The sequence below is a fragment of the Tamandua tetradactyla genome, chromosome 2 (genome assembly GCF_023851605.1).
Source record: "Tamandua tetradactyla isolate mTamTet1 chromosome 2, mTamTet1.pri, whole genome shotgun sequence".
Lineage (NCBI taxonomy): Eukaryota > Metazoa > Chordata > Mammalia > Pilosa > Myrmecophagidae > Tamandua > Tamandua tetradactyla.
The window spans coordinates 113819511-113836191 of NC_135328.1; the positions used below are offsets into that span (position 1 = coordinate 113819511).

Consider the following 16681-nt stretch of genomic DNA (forward strand, 5'->3'; position numbering starts at 1 on the left):
GTGAATCTTTGACATCTGTTTTATTTTATGCTCTACATTTTTATCCATGCTTCACTTAAAATATTTTCTCTTGACCTCTTTTATTTTGCTATTTTTGAGTTCTGATGTTTGTTATTGGCAGCTAAATCCATTTATTGAGTTCTTAATTTCAGAGATTTTAGTTTTAAATTCAATAATTTTCATTTGATTATTTTGCATAGATTATAATTATTCCATAAAATTATTCATCTTCTACTCTATTTTCTAAGACATACTAATCAGTGTTATTCTAAAGTTACTGTCCAATAAATCAATATTTAGGTCACTGATGAAATTACTTATCCTCTCTTTTTTTGTCTTGTTTTTTGTTATTGTTGTCCTTTTTCTTGACAAGCCTAGTACTTTTCGATTAAATGGTGGATATTTTGTGTAACAATTTGTAAAGCTCTAGATGATGCTATCTTCCTCCAATCAGAGTTTGTTCATTCTTTTGCTTGGTAGAGTGTGGGCAAACACTCTTAAATTACTCAGGGACTGAGTATGGTTGGATTGCTTTTAGGTAACACTTAGTCTATTTCTGGCTTGCTTTTGTCCCAAAAGTATAGTGCTCCAGAGTTTTCATCTGAGAGCATGATTTGTTCTTTAGACCCTTGATAGGTCTTAAAGTGATAGATCTGTGTTCTGGGAAGCTGTGGAAAATTCTTTTTTGCATTTCACACATTTTCAGATATGATTTTTAGTCTCTTGCACTGTGCAACTTCAAAATTTGGAAAATGTCTTGAGAAAAAAATATTGGTATGTATTTTTAAAACCCTGAAGAATGTGATTTTGTCTCTTTAGTTTGTCTCTTTGGTTAGACTGCCCCCAAAAGTGGTTGCCTGTCTGGGCAAAGTTCACTGTTCTCAGCCCTTTGACTCTGCCCAGAATCAGTAAATGCTGGGGAAAATCTTGGCAAAAAGTTTGCTTTCTACTGTTATCCTCCTCTCTTGAATCTTAGCCCCTTCAGTCTGCTGCCTGAAGTAGCTCACTGATTCCTTTAAATTTAAGGTTTCTACATTTGCTTTCTGTTTATTCTCGATAATATTATTGATCTTCCAAAAAGTGCTCCATCTTGCATAGATGCAGCAGTTTCAAATCCATAAGCTCCTAGAGTGAATACTAATTTGTTTTTTTTTTTTGAAGAACTTACTGGTATGGTAGCCCATGACAAACCCTGGCATCTTCCCTGTAACCACTTGTTGAAGAGTGCTTTGAAAACTGTTGCTTTTCTTTCTTTCTTTGTATATATGCTATATTATACAATAAAAAAGTTTAAAAAGTCCAACATCACCATGTCCTGCTCATAAACTATAAAATTGATTGAGATTCTTCAACACCAACAATGGAAAGAATTTGCCAGATGATTCAGAGGGAAAAACCAGCCTATGCAAAATGGACCAGCACTTGAGAAGGTGGTAGTGGTAAGAATTGAAAGGACACAGGGAATTCTGAGAGTATTATTTCCAATCTTTATAATAATGCCTCCAAGACTGATATTCTTAGCTTCACTGTACAGATGAAAGAAAAAAAAAGACAAATGTGCCCTATTATATTTCCCCCCCCAAAGCTATATACTTTCTGTGTGGTAAAGTGGACCTGAGTCCAAAATGGCTCTGCCTTCATGAAACCTCAGTTTCTTTATCTGTCAAATGAAGACTATAATATCTATTTTATAGAATTGTGATCAATACGATAATACATATTCTGGCATCCCATTAACTACAAAAAGACATACGAATAAAAGTAGTAATTATCCTTCTCATGCACATTTTGCTAACCATGAGCTCAGGAAGAATAGTAAAATAACCTAAAAGTTTTAAATCATGCCTTGGCCTTACACTGGTTGCCTACAATGAGATACGTGAATAAATCCACAGCTATTCATGGAAATTCCCACAGCTCAGGGAAAAAAAAATCTGTGTTATTCTGGATAAACATTATACTTACAATGGCATCAGTGATATTTCATTCACTGGTTCACTGCTGCTTGAAAAATCTAAGATTTGACTTTATTGGCAATCCATAATATTCAATTAATAATTTTAAAATTCCACTTTCAGATATTTTCTAGCAGCTGTTGTTTGTTATATAAGTAATTATTTCTAAGAAAAATCATACCAGAAGCAGATTTTTAAAATATTGCACATTGTACAGATTATCTCCATTGTTTGTTTTTACTGAATTATCTACACTCACTATAAACACATTTGTCATTTGATCAGTGCTCAACAGTGTAAAAATCTAACAAAGTAAGTTCCTTCACTAAAATGAATGCTTTTGGTGGTGGTAGGTGCCCTTGTAACATAGAAGTTGATGATTCAAGATCTATTAAGAGAAGAAAAGTCCCCATGCCATGTTTCCCTAAAAGGTGAGTGATCAAAGTAAACAATTTCAGAAATATAGTGTTTATTTGTCCAAAACCTAAAGATACCTTAACTATCAACTCCAAATTATGAAAACTTTTACTCCAATTATTGGATTAATTTATTTTTTCAGTAAACATAATTAATTTCCATAATAAATAAAAATTCTCTTTTGGATAGGAAAATTAGAGCATGAACACCCATTACTATCTGTGGTAGTTAGAGTCAGGTGTCATCTTGGCCAGATGATGGTGCCTAGTTCTATTGCTGTGGACATGAGCCAATGGCATGTGAACCTCATCTGTTGCTGATTACATCTGTGGTTGGCTAGGAGGCGTGCTTGCTGCAGTGAATGATGTTTGATTTAATTGGCTGGTGCTTAAATGAGAGACTCAACATAGCACAGCCCAAGCAGCTCAGCATACCTCATCTCAGCACTCGCAGCTCAGCCCAGGCCTTTGGAGATTCAGAAAGGAATCACCCCAAGGAAAGATGTTGGAACTCAGAGGCCTGGAGAGAAGGCCAGCAGAGATCACCCTGTGCCTTTCCATGTAAGAAAGAGCCTCAGCTGAAAGTTAGCTGCCTTTTCTCTGAAGAACTATACATCAACAAAATAAATCCCCCTTTATTGAAAGCCAATCCATCTCTAGTGTGTTGCATTCCAGCAGCTAGCAAACTAGAACACCATCCTTAATTTTCTGTGTATTGGAGTGGAGGGGTATTTTTAGTCTGTGCCTTATGTTTCCACTACATGAAGAGAGATCACTTAATGGAACATCTCAGATCCTCTTGTTCCTTTCTTTATTCTGCTCTCTGGGGGGATGTTGAGGTTTACTAGACTGATGGGGAAATTTGAAAATAATGCCTGTGTATTCTCAGCTCATCACAGCTCTTTCCTGGTTAGTAAGGCTCCTGGCAGAGAGGATAGTCTCACATATTCCTTTATCCCACAAGTCTCACCTGGGCCAACCACCTTCCCCAGGGAGAACCTGTATCCAGATGTATAATTCTGGGTTTACTAATTAAGCTGGCCTGGACTTTATCGATAATAAAGATGATAATACAACTTCTTCCTTTATCCTTTTATATCCCTACTTGTTTAGAACCTGGACACAGAAAAGGGCATTATTCACTTGGAGAGCTCTACTGTACAGAATCTAATTTATTTCCATTTCCATTACATTGTACATTTTAAAATGCACATATGCTTCCATAGTCCCTTTTCATTTTTTATTAGAAAAGGTGCAAGTTAACAGGAAAATCATGCAGAAAATATAATCCCCTATGATTAACACCTTGTATTAGTACACTTGTATTGTTACACTTGATGAAGGAGTATGATTTTAAGTGTATTATTAGATATACTCCATGGTTTACATTAGGGTTTGCTATTTGTGTTGTAGAGTCCTGTTGTGCTGGTTTGAATCTATTATTGTACCCAGAAAAGTCTGTTTTTTATTCATCCCTGTAGATGCAGACCTATCGTGGGTGGGACCTTTTGCTTAGATTGTTTCTACAAGACGTGACCCAGCCCACTCAAGGTGGGTCTTAGACCCTTTTCTGGACACCTTTTTGAGAGGATAAAATGCAGAGACATTTTGGAGAGAACTCAGAGACAGAAACACACCGGGAGAAACAAACAAGGACCCACAGAAGCCCAAAGACATTTCCAACAGACATTACCATGTGTCTTCTCAGGTGACAGAGAAACTGGGATGCCAGCAGCCTTTCCCCAGAGAAGGTACCTTCCTCTTGATGGCCTAATTTGGACCTTTTCATGGCCTTATAACTTGTGCTGATTTGAAACTGCTATGTACCCCAGAACAGCCATGTTCTTCTGATCCATTCTTGTGGGTGTAGACCTTTTATGGGTGGTACCTTTTGATTAGGTTGTTTCCATGAAAATGTGACCCACCCAACTCAAGATAGGTCTTAGTCTGTTTTACTAAAGTCCTTGGTGAGAGGATAAATAGACAATGAAAGCCAAGGGAGCCCAGAGACATTTAGAGAGAGAAAATAAATGCCCAGAGACATTTTGGAGAGAGCCAATACAGAGCCAAGAGAGAGAGATGAAACCAAGTAAAGGACATAGAGGGAGAGAGACGCCCTGGAGATGCTGAGAGGAGACCACAGAACACAGAGAGCTTAGAGAAGTGTCTCCAGAGAAGAAGGAAGGACCCACAGAAGCTCAAAGAGAAAGCCACTGGAAACTGAGGCTGAGAGCAATGGAACCCAGGAGGAAGGGACTGGCAGACATCGCCATGTGCCTTCCCATGTAACAGAGGAAGCCCAGATGGCATAGACTGTCTTCAGAGTCAAGGTATCTTCCTCCTGATGCCTTAATTTGGACACTTTCACAGCCTAAGAACTGTAAATTATAACTTAAATCCCCATTTTAAAAAGCCAGTCCATTTCTAGTATATGGCATTCTGGCAGCTTCAGCAAACCAAAACAGACTGAAAATTGGTAACCTAATAAATCCCCATTGAAAAAGTCAACCCATTTCTGATATATTGTATTTCAGCAGCTCTAGCAAACTGAAACACCTATGTTTTTGGTTTGTTTTTTTTTTTCTTAATTTTATTCCAGTAACATATAAACAACCTATAATTTCCCTTTTAACCACTTTCAAACATATAATTTGATGCTATTAACTATACTTACAAGGTTGTGTTACTGTCACCAACATCTATTACCAAAACTTTGCCATCATCCTAAATAGCAATTCTGTACAATTTAAGAATTTACTCCCCATTTCCAACATCCACCCAGTCTCTGGTAATCTATCCATGACTCGATGAATTTACTTACTCTAAGTATTTCACACCAGTGAGATCATACCATATTTGTCCTTTTGTGTCTGCCTTATGTCATGAATAAAATTTGGTATGTACATATAATGGAATATTATTCAGCTGTGGAAAAGAATGAAGTTCTGATATATGCAACAGTATGGATCAAACTTGAAGACATCATGTTGAGTCCCTGTTTCTTTTGTTCCATTGTATTTAAATATGAACAAATGGCATATGTTCATTTCATATTCCCTCTAAAATTATTCTGTTACCTTGAATATTAGAACTAAGAACGACTATCTTAGAGCAATAGTTTCCTATCAGGCCTGGGATCTTACAGAATTTTCAGATGCACTTTAGAGACTGCCCTGAGTCAGGGGAAGGGTGTGTGGTGGGCTTGGGAGGGGGAAAATTGGAGGAAAGAAAGAAAGAAGATCAAACTTCAGGAACATCTCATCCGAGTTTGATACAGAACAGTTTGAATGTCATCTGCTTAATACACTGGGATGCATAGAAATTTATATTTGAATAATTTCCACTCTTTGTAAAGAAGTGTCAGGTTAAAAACTATTATCCCCTATAATTTTTCCTGATTAAGTAAATACTTAATTTTCTAAATATTAGCAGAAGGTTGTATGTGTTTGTGTGTGTGTTTTTCTGGAGAATTTTCCCTATCTTACTTAGTATGGGAGGCATAATTGCAGAAGCACAATTATGGGTTCTAAGAGGTCAAGTTTGACTCTAGCACTTTGGAGGCAGAGAGTTTCTCAAAAGAGGTGCTCAGTTTAAAGTTTCTACCACACTTTTCGTATCCTTTCCTCTGGGTTATTTTAGAGTTACTAAGGTCTAGTCACTAGATAACCTAAGAATCGGGTTTCCTTCCTGAGCCCTCCGCCCCCTCCTCAATAAATGGTAATAAACAGGAGATCTTAATGCTGTATACTGGATCTAACTATATATCGAAGTAGTTATAATTCAAGCACTGACTGAAAATCTGGATGATGTAAGGTTCTTCTACTCAGCAAGAAAACACCTTAACTGTTTGAGGCTTCTCATAAGTTTCCTTCATTAACTTCAGAAACAAACTCTAATCACATATCTGCTACTGGATTCTTCTGTAGGTCAAGCATTGTGTCTTAAGTCCTATTCTTTTGCACCAAACACACCAAGCAAACACTTTTTAGCTTTCTACTAGCCGCCAAAGTCACATGGTCTACAAGTTAACTATCTTGTAAAAACCAATAAGGCAGTTGGAAAATAAAAAATAATGCTCCTGGCCAAATCTCTCCAACCAGCTAAAGGAAATGTTTATGATAAAAGGGCTTTGTCCTAACAGCAAAGAAGAGCTAAACTCCAGTGAGTAAACAGGGCTTCTTCCTACTATCAACTCCAATCACATAAAACCAATTCTTAGTAATTTAGAAGTATTTTTGTTTTAATATGCTGTTATAAACACTATTCAATAATAATAAAGTACAAGTATTTGGGTCATACCTGGATTCAAGACTAGCTATATAATTTTCAGGGCCTTGTGCAAAATGAAATTGATGGGCCCATTATTCAAAAATTATTAAGGTTTCAAGAGAGTGGCAGCAGACCCTAGCTAAACCTAGCCTGGGCCCTTCTGTGTGCAGGGCCCTGCACAGTTGCACAGGTTGCACACCCATGAAGCCAGGCCTGCCTACACGCTCATGTATGAGAACATCAGAAACTACTGTAAGTCCACATTGAGATGCATCTTCCTGAATCACCCCAGGCCTGTCCCTGAAGCAGACATGAAGCTGTTCCTCATCTTGTTTCCTTACTTCCATATCTAGGGTATGGTAAACACCTTCACAAACCAGATCTCAGCTAATGCCAAGTTAGACATTTGTCTCCTTAATTGTATCCAAAATTTTTATTTTGCGTATAAAGAGTTTTTTTGATGATCTCTTCAGACTAAGTGAGCAGCTGGCACACTTCTCAGGCCCAGCCACAAAAAAGGATGGGTCTTGTTGAGTAGAGGCTTTGTATACTCATGAACATATTCAGGGGTTAGCAAAGCAAGACTGAGGCAAAAACCTGGGGTGAACACAATGGCTGTTCATAAAGGGGTGGCGGGGACACAGAAGTATTTGATGTTTGAGGAGTACTCTAGGGAAGGAAAGAAAAATAAGAGAAAGGAGAGAGGAAGAAGGAAACATGTTTCATGATATGCATATGACCCTTTTTACTAACCCTGAAAGTTGGCAGTAAGATCTGTGTGTTTGGGTATTTTGTGAAATGCAGAAGAAAAGCATAGTGACAGAGTGCCACGGGACAGCAACTCTTAATGTGAAAGGAACTGAGAGATGCTAAGAAAATCTTGAGGGCCTGAGGAACTTTGGAAACAAGTTGAAATATTGGAAGGGGGCACTCTGAGCTTCCATAGGCTGTGGAGCCAGGGGACAGAAGCCACATTCCCAAGTCCAGGAGGTTCGAGGTCTCCTAGTTCACAGATGACTCTCACGTTAATGGCAGTGGGAGCTTTACTTACTATGTGCAAGGTAACTGATCACCACTTCCCATGCCTAAGCTCACAATCCCAACAACTCTATGATAAAGGTATTACTCTGTAGATGCAGAAAACAAGAGCCAAAGAGTTTACGGGATTTCCCAGGATCAGACAGCTACTAAGCATTGAAGCTGGAATTGGACACCAGGAAGTTGGCTTCTAAAACCAATGGTCTTGATTTCTGTCTTCTTAGACTAACACATGGAACATCCCCAGTGGACCAAGAAAGTAGATATTATTATTCAAACTTTACACATGAGGGTATTGAAGGTCAGAAATATTATATTCCTTTAAGTAATCTATTGAATAAAGCTAGTACGTGGCAGATTACTGGTTTCATATCTTTGTTTTTCCTCTCAATCCTGTTACCTCATCAGGAAATAGAGCTGGATTCAAATTTTGACTCTGCCCTTTACTGTTTATGCAACCTTGAGTGAATCATGTAACTTATTGAAATCTTAGTTTTCTCATCCTCAAGGTTGTAATCGTAGCTACTTCAAAGTGTGGTTCTAATGGAATATGAGATAATGCATATGTGAGTTAGAATGTATTATGCAAATATAAGGTATATTTACTGCTATTATTTTGGAATGCAAAGACACTACTTCCCACAATGCTTTTCACTTCTCTATTGCTCAGTATTCACAGAAGAGAGAAGGAAGAGATATATCTTTTGAACAATGTTAATTTCATCCCACGACTTTTGATTATTCATCCCTCTGAGTGATCCAGTCTCATTACGTTCAGTCATTCTCTCTAAATGCTTGGCAGACATCCAAACAGTTATTTGTTCAACTCAATAATCTAAGTTTATTGTCTTAAATAAATCACACCTGACAAATAACTCATGCTTCAAAATGATCTTTAAAAACTGGGTGCTACAGTAACACTGTCAATTCTAAAAATCATGGATGATTTTAATGTTTTGAACAAAGCAACTTAGAAACCTGTCATTTTAATTTATTACAGCACTGCTTCCTATAACTGCACTTTGATTGGTTTCCATTACTTACCAAGCAATATTTTTTTCATGTGAAATATAATTTACAGTTTCCAAAGAGATCATCTACGTATGGTGATGTATGAGCAATGTAAATATAAAACTCTTCTTGAAGGGCCAGTGCTGTGCTTCATTTAATTTTCACATTTCTAAAATGTCGATATCAGTGGACACAAATATATAAAAAGCTGGATGCATTTAATTTCCATAAAAGATATTGGAAATTCATTTGTATAATTTTGGAAGCACACTGAGAAGTGTGGAAAATAAATTTCTCATTATGCATTATAAAAATGAAAGCAAAGCAGATTAATAATATAATCCCAATTATCACAACTAGACTTCAAAAGCTACACTGGGAAAAGATGCGGTAATGAAATAATGTTTAATCAATGTGTTTGAGTAGTATAAGATTAAAATCGGCCAATAAGTATTCATGAAGTGTTTATCATTTCAATCAAGTCAAAGTTATACATTTTAACAAAGGGGAGTATTGGCATGTGTAACCCAGAAGAGTGCATCATCAGAACAATTTATATTAAATATATGATTACTTTGCTTTTTATTTTAATTTGAATTTCATTTGAACTGAATTTTATTTGAACTGAATAGTACAACTCAATAGTGAATGTGTGCTAAAAATGCTCAAGGAGAACTCTAGAAACAGATGCAATTTCCAATTTCTTTTCCCAACTCACTGCTCAGAGAACAAGGCATGATTAATCCAAAGCACTAACCTTAAACAAATTTGGCTTCGCCCCTGGATCGTTTGTTAACCACTTCCTCATCCGTTTAAAAGATAATTATAAACTAGGTAGGTTGATTTAAAAGGTTCTCCCTTTGATCCGTCCTCAAATAATCATCATTCTCATATCTAGAAAAGACAGAAATAAAGCAGATTAAGTAGCAATGTAAATACTTTGAAAACAAGATATGCTCTAGTTTATGTGCCAGCAGATAATTGGGAACAGAATGCATTGTAATTAAATAAACACATTCCCACATAAACACATTCTTATATTTGAATAACTATACCTCTGGAATACAAAGACTAGATGTAAAAATATAGTTACATTGTTAGATTAACAATATTGAACTTTTCTTTCAGGATTCAGATAGTGATGAATTTACTTATTATTTATATTATCAGTTAAAAATCAAATATTAACAAAAAAGTTTTCAAACATTTTAACCCATCATACTTTGCCTCTCTAAATTAGAGTATCTGATTCTTAAATGATTATATCATAAAACAACAATTTTACATTATTTTCATGCTGTATATTGACTGTTTAACTTGATTTTTATGTAATCACCTACAGAGGTGTCTGTATTTCTTTAGCTGAAATAAATGTATTACATTCCTTTAGGAATATTTCAGGCCAACCCTAAGAAGTCAGACTTCAATAAATGACACCATTACCTGGTACTCTGAGGACTATCCACCCAGAAAGTTCAGGTTATTTAGACAAAAACACGGTTTTCTTCTTTATTCTTCTATGATTTTTAACTTGGTATTATCAGGTCTGCTGAGTGCAAAGTTCTGAAGGCATCAGCTAATTAAGTTATGTTCCAATTCCCTAGGGTTGTCTAAAGATTGCATTTTAAAAGTTGGGTGCATGGGTAGTTCAGTGGTAGAATGCTCCCCTTCCATGTGGAAGACCCAAGAGTTCCATTGCTGGACCATGCCCCGCCCTCCCCCCAAAAAAGTAATGCATGGATCAATTTGCGCGTAACTACTCAGACACACACATATATATACACACACACATAAATGAGTCCATGTAAAGATTAGTGAAAAATGAGTGAATTTTCAGACTAGTTAACAGCACTGTAGTAATGTCAATTTCCTAATTTTGGTTTTGTCCTGCAAGCACCTAAGGTACCACTATTTGAGGGAAAGTGGGTAAAATGTACACAGGACTCTATATATTATTGTTTTTAACTCCCTGTGAGTCCATACTTATTTCAGAATAAAACGTTTTTTTTTAAAGTGCTCCCATGAACAAGTTATACCTCAGTGAACAGATGTATTGCTACATGTAGAGAGCTGGATTAACACTACAAGAAAAATTCCTAAATGGCAATTATTTTAAAACAGAAGGAGATCAATTTGTTGTCTTTTCCATCAGTATTTGGTCCAAAACTTAAAAAAAAAATTAGATTATTGTCAGTTGTATACTGGAAAATGTTTAAAAACCAGCTCTGGGATAGGGCTTAGTAGTAGCATCTGCCAATTTCCATAGTGTAAATAACCCGACCATGGCCAATTTCTCCCCTGGATCGTTTGTTAACCACTTCCTCATCTGCTTAAAAGATAATTATAAACTAGGTAGGTTGATTTAAAATGTTCTCCCTTTGATCTGTCCTCAAATAATCATCATCCTCATATAATATAATATCCTCAAATATAACATCAACAAACTCACAAATTTCCTAAAAAATTATCTGTCAGCTTTTGCAAGCTGTCCAAAGGCCTGGCACACCACAGGTTACAGTGTCCTATTTTTTCATACTGAGTTTGGGATATGGGCATATCAATGATAAATACTTGAATTCCTGAAGCTGGTGTATAACAGTGAGCTGACCTTCAGGACAGAAGTCATCACTGGTTGGCTCTTCTTCTACCACCTCTCTCCATGCCTCACTGGCTCCTGAATTGTCCAAGCTCCAGAAGAGGCTGAAAGCAGGAAGAGTTTAAGCAAACCAAAATGATTACTCTACCAGGAAGATTGTTTACATCCACGAGAAAAGTCCTTGTTAAAGAAAAAATAAATGAAATTTTTTAAAAACCCAACATTTTCTTTCCATCCCCTGGTCCTTTCCACCTAAGATAATATGGAATATGTATTACACTAAAATTAAGGAGGGCATGATATAGGTAGGGGGTGGGAAATTAGGGTGGCAGAAGGGAAGCGTCACTCCAGCATTCTTCTCAGCATCAGATGGGGGAGAAATAGTCATATATTGAAAGAAATCTCATAATTGTCTACAACTTTGAAGAGTTAAGGCAAAAGAGAAATTTTCCTTCTACATGACTGAAATGTGGATTTACTTTTTCCCTAAGCATGTATAGATTTTAGCAAATGTCAGGGAAAAGCATCAGAAAAAGCCACTTTTCTGCAATGCTGACCTGTTTCCCTATCTGAAAAGGGAAGGACTGGTCTAGTCTATTCAATAAGGTGAATTTCAGTTCTAATGTTCTGGGTATTTGCAATTCAAGCTCCTATATAATATTTTGGAATAAGAATGGATATAAAGCCCATTTAGTCATTCCAATCTCCATATCCAGAGCTGTTGTCTGCCCTCAATTTTCCTAACCAGGACGTCAGAATGCAAATGAAGTATAACTAAATCCAAGTAACAACCAGGAGTAGCAGAACCTGTTTCATTACCCATGCCTCTGTCTCAGCTCTTACCAAGTAAGAGATTTGAGCAAGAAATCAGAGCAGGAGAGCTCCTGTGTAAATCAGCAGTTGCTTCTACTTGAGGCTACTTGGTTTTCACCGGTAACCTCAAAAACAGCAACCCAAGGACACAGAGAAGGCCACTGCTTACAAGAGAAGTTTGTACTTCTGCAGTAGACCCAGAGGAAATCTTCTACTTGGGCAGTCCGCATCAGCACCCTTATCTTCTTCATGAAATTTTGAGATACAGGTAAGTCAGGTATGCTTACCGCCATCTGAAAGATGGGGCAACTAAGATGCTGAGAATAAACTCACTTACCTGAACTCAGACAGTGGCAGAGCTGCAATTTTCAAAAGAAATATCCCTCTCTCGTCCACGGGATTTTGCATGTGTTATTTCTTGCACTTGGAATCCTTTTTTATCTTTGCCTGGCTAACTCCTCCTTGTCTTTCAGCCCACAAGTAACTTAGACAATTCTGAAAAGCAAGCAAGCAAGGGGATTCACTCTACTATGATAAAGATCTATTATCACAAAATCATAATTAATACATTATGGCATGGGCTCATGACCAGTCAATCAAATAGATCAATGGAACTAGAAGGCGCTTCTTTGAAACAGACTCATGTATATATGGGGACATCATATGTGATAGCTTTTAACCAAATGTGTTGGATTCTATTCTATTCTATTCTATTCCTCCTTCATACCACAAACAAGATTAAATTCCAAGACATGTTCCATGTGTTTTCTAATAACTGGCTCCTGTAGATCCATAGAAATGTCCCAAGAATTATAACCCTGTTCTATCCTCACCTCTTCACTGTTTCTTAAAGATCTGACCACAGTCTCTCAACATTTGACCTATACTCCTCTGGTCTGCCCCTGAAATTTGTGACATTTGTGGAACCTAGGGTGAGAGTACATGCGGAAGCCCATACACTAATGTCCAAATATTTTAAAGTAGTAAGTCAAGCTAATAAACTGTCAAATAAAATAAAATAAATGTCTTCCTTACCTTGAAGAATATACCTTCATAACTAGCTGGAAGAGCAAGTTCAAGTTTAGAATTCTCAGACACCTAAGGATTCTGTGCTAGAACATGGTGGCTCAGAGAGCACCAACCCCCATCCTCCACCTTCAGCTCACACCCTTCTCTTCTTACTCTCAGTCCATACCCAGAAAGTGAGGGCCCTTGCAAACACATAAGTAGATGCCATGTATTCTAGAATGTAATATACCAGAAATGGAATGGCTTTTAAAAAGGGGGAATTTATTAAGTTGCAAGTTTACTGTTCTAAAGCTCTGAAAATGTCCCAGTTAAAGCAAGTCTATAATAATCCAAATTAAGGACTTCACTCAAAAAAGGCTGATGAAGTTCAGGGCTTCTCCCTCAACTGGAAAGGCACATGGTGAACGTGGTGACATTTGCTAGCTTTTTTTCCGGGCTTCTTGTTACCTGAAGCTCCCCCAGGGCTGTTTTCCTTCTTTATCTCCAAAGGTCTCTGGCTGTGTGTGCTGTCATGGATCTGTGGCTCTGACATGGCTCTCTTGTGGCTCTGTCATCATTCTCTCCAAACACTTCCTCTTTTAAAGGATTCCAGTAAAGTAATCAAACCCACCTGGAATGGGTGGAATCACATCTCCTTCTAATCCAAGGTTAATATCCACAATTGAGTGAGCCCATCTCTATGGAAATGACCTAATCAAATTTCCAACCTCTAGTACTGAATAGAGATTAAAAGAAACCCCTGCTCCCATAAGATTGGATCGGGATTAAAACATGGCTTTTCTAGGGTACATTATCTTTTCAAACCAGCACACCATGGTCACACATCAAGGACCTGCCAACACTACTGGTAAACTGCTGGGCTCTTGGCTACCCCTTGAGCCTTTGGGTACTCATATCAATGGACAGTCTTGAAGGTGAAGCCTTCTAGATCCTAAAGGATCTGAAATTAACCTCAAGACTAGGGAATTCTAGGTTACTGGATATTAGGAGTATTATCTGGGAGAAAGAGAATGGGCTATTTGGATATATCTTCTAGCCTCCTTGCCTCCTTGTGTAGTGGGTAGAAGTGTAGCAGGATAAAGGATGAAACTGGTCATCTAGGATACAGGACCCCCTTTGTCTAGATCTACACCTTCATCCCATATGCCAATATCCTCCACCCAATCTTCTTTGTTTTTTTTTTTTTCATTTTATATCTTAACTAAGATTCAGCCAAGGTCAGAAATAGTTGAAAAGAGTTGAAGAGGACATGCTCATTAAGTATTCACTTGTGGAATGACTCCCATTTCAATAACTTTCTATCCACATCACATACCCAGAATTATGCCACAAGCTCCAACCAATTCTCTTACCATTGATTTTAGAGAATCAAAGCATGTTCTTCTATTAGTACACAGTATATTCCAATAAGTACCCCCCCAAGTGAAAGATGAGGGCTTGTTTGGAGATTTTGTGTTCTTTACTAAATGATTTCTCTTCCGTCAGAGTATTATGCTCTTTGTTATACATGTGTCTTTTCAGTTAAGGCAGAAATGGAGCAGTGTGGGAGTAAAAGGATATTTAACTAGATGACCAGATTCTTCTTAATCTTGATAGATGGCAATTGATGACATTGTATTTGTTCACAAACTCAGGGGAAGATGCTCACTATTTCACCATTGTATTTGTTCACAAACTCAGGGGAAGATGCTCACTATTTCACCATTGAATATGGTATCAGCTATAGGTTTTATCAAATATTTTTCTCCATCTCTTTAAACAATCATGCAACCTATTTTATTCTGTTAGTGTGTGGTATGGCACAAGTCTTATACACTTTGTTCTGTTCTTTTCCTTCTTTTTTTCTCATTGTATTTCAGTTTGGATAATTCCTATTGGCCAGCTTTTGAGTTTACTAATCCTGTCTTCTGTTCTGTCCAACCAATATATTCTTAACTTCACCTATTATATAGTTCTGTTTGCAATATCCATTTGATTATTTTTTAGTAGATTCCAATTCTCTTTCAAACTTCCTCTTCTTTTTATGTATTTACTCAACAGGTATTAGTTTTCCTGGGCCATAACACAGTACCACAAAGTGGGTAGCTTTGAACAATAGAAATTTAATCTCTCACCATTCTAGAGGTTAAAAGTGCAAAGTCAAGGTGTTTTGAGGCAGGTCTGTTCTCCCTCTGAAGGTCTTAAGAGAGAATCCCCCTGTCATGGTCAGGTTCAAGTGTCAACTTGGCCAAGAGGTGGTACCCATTTTCTGGCTGGGCAAGTGCTGGCCTGTCTGTTGTGATAAGGACATTTCATAGAATTAAATCATGATCATGTCAGCTGCATCCACAGCTGATTCCATTTGTAATCAGCCAAGGGGAGGTAGTGTCTTCTGCAATGAGTGATGCTTAATCTAATCACTGGAAGCCTTATAAGAAGAATTCAGAAGAGACAGGCTGTCTTCCTGCTTTGCCTGGCAAGCCTCTCCTGTGGAGTTCATCCAGACCCTCCCTCGGAATTGTTGGTTTCACAGCTTGCCCTGCGGATTTTGGACTCTGCATTCCCACGGTTACGTGAGACACTATTATAAATTTTATATTTGCGAGTGTTCCCTGTTGATTCTGTTTCTCCAGAAAACTCTAACTAATACACCCCCCTTGCCTCATCCTAGGTTCCTGTGGTGACCACAAAACTTGCCATTCCTTAGCTTGTCACTGCGTCACTCTAATCTCAACCTCTGTTGTCACATGGTCTTCGTCCCTGTGCATCTCTTCCATGTCTATGTGCCCAAATATTCTTCTCCTTTCTCTTACAAAGACACAAGTCATGAATTTAGGGCCCACACATTAATCCAGTGTGCCATCATCTTAACTTGATTATGTCTGCAAAAATCTTATTTCCAAATAAGGTCACATTTAAAGGTACCAGAAATTAAGACTTGAACTTATTTTGGGGGGAAACACAATTTAACCTACTACCCCACACTTTCCTCTATTTTCTTCAACATTCTTTCAATAATTTCTTAAAAACATTTGACTGAATAGCCAACATTTGAATAATTTACTATTTGTTATTTTTTTAAATATCATCAGCCATCTTTCACTTCCTTTTGTATACCTAATCATTTTCATCATTTTTATACCAGAAATTATGACTGAAATTATCACGGAGACTGAAAATTATATTTTCCCCAGAAGTTTGTTCAACTTTTCCTCTGTTGGGCAAATAGAATGATGAGCTGCTTACCTTAATCCAATGAGGAACTGAGTTGAGTCAGGACTGGAGCATCAAGTAAACTCCTTCTACTTCTGGTCTCAACTACTTCTAGCATGATACCAGTCTTTGTTTCTTGCAGGTCCCTTTACCTAGAAGAACATTAGACTATGGGATATTTTACCCTGCCGATTTAGCCTTGTACCCAGCATCACATCATGCCCAAGAACTAAGCAAATTTCCATGGGGAAAATAAGCCACATGGATAAGGATCTACCAGATTCTAGTCCATCGTGTTAGTCCACACTAAAATATCTGCTAGTTTCTCTCTGAGTCTCTGTGTTTATGGTAAACCTAATCAT

General features: G+C 37.3%; 1 long non-coding RNA gene across 1 annotated transcript; it reads right to left on the bottom strand.

Annotated features, from left to right (window-relative positions):
- Positions 1-9455: 9455 nt before the first annotated feature.
- Positions 9456-16465, bottom strand: LOC143661547 (uncharacterized). The gene is made up of 4 exons (XR_013164683.1): positions 16353-16465; positions 12436-12593; positions 11298-11389; positions 9456-9583 (listed from the first exon to the last, which is right to left on the bottom strand). It is a non-coding gene; the product is annotated as an uncharacterized LOC143661547 (long non-coding RNA).
- Positions 16466-16681: the final 216 nt, after the last annotated feature.